This window comes from Tupaia chinensis, unplaced genomic scaffold, assembly GCF_000334495.1.
Source record: "Tupaia chinensis unplaced genomic scaffold, TupChi_1.0 Scaffold147340_1, whole genome shotgun sequence".
Lineage (NCBI taxonomy): Eukaryota > Metazoa > Chordata > Mammalia > Scandentia > Tupaiidae > Tupaia > Tupaia belangeri.
Genome location: NW_006207191.1, coordinates 254,333 through 255,521, shown reverse-complemented (window position 1 = coordinate 255,521; position 1,189 = coordinate 254,333).

Genomic DNA, 1,189 nt, shown 5'->3' with positions numbered 1-1,189 from the left:
AGCAACCCCATCCCGCCCTCCGGCCGCAGCCAATCGCGGACGGGTCTGTGCTGCGTCACGACAGGAGGCGGAGCTGTTCTTAAAGCAGCCGATTCCCTCTGGGCGTGCCTTTCCTCGTCCTGTCCCAGAAGAGTTCGGTCACTCTCTTAGTCCGCTAAGGTTCCTCTCTCCTCCTGGCCTCCTTTTTCTTTTTCTGCGTTTGCTCTGCTTCTGCGGTACTTGCTTAGTGTCTTTTTTTTGTAACTATTCCCCTTCAATTCTCACCTCCTTTTTTTCTGACTACTCATACTAGCTCCCTTCCCATCTTTGTTGCAGCTTTTCTCAGCTGCGCTTTAGTGCTGAGAACTGAGAATCAAAAGAATCAGAAGGTTCGAAAGAATCCAAAGACGCGAAAAATATCAGCAGGTTCCAAACGCTCTGCTCTGGAAGAGTCAGAGGACGCCTAGGCCGGATTTCCTTTACACCCTTCCCTCCACATTCATCTCTCAGTTGGAGCCCAGCCGCCTGCTTACAGCTGAGAATGAAAAACCTGGTGGAGCAGAAGGCTCGCTAGCCCCCTAGGCAGTCCGTTTTTGAGTTGTGTGACAAAGGTGTCTCCTTATGTTTAGAGGAAATCCACTACGTAGTAGGGCCCCTTTGTGTTCATGTTATCTATTTCTTTGGCGTCACACCCACGTCGTTCACTGCAACTAGTTCTCGGTGGGCGCTGGTCTCAGCCTTCATTAGGCAGGTAGCGTTTCATAGTTTGCCTGCCCACCTCGCACCCCTCTCGTGAGCGAGTTACATAGTTAGCGTGGCCTTAGAAGAACACTTTTAAACCGGTTTTAAACCGGCCTTGAAAGGAGGCGGTAGACACTTTAGCTTCAAGAAATATAAAACTTCACAATCCTTCCATTCAATATGAAATTCTACCCATCTAACAATGTAATTGCGGTAACTGTTGTATTTCCTTTTTTTCAGAGGTACATATTTCTCTTTTTTTTGGAGAGGTTTTCGCTATAGGGCGTGTGCGCTCGCCAGACAGAGAGAGAGAGACATAGAGACAGAAAGCGAGAAATCACCCCCCCAGGGGGGATGGTCATGCCACAATCCCTTCTCCTCCATTCTCCTCTCGGGATCTTGGGCACGCACGCACACGCACCCGGTGTGAGTTTTAAGCCACCGGTCCGGGATGCGAACCGCGGGCGAC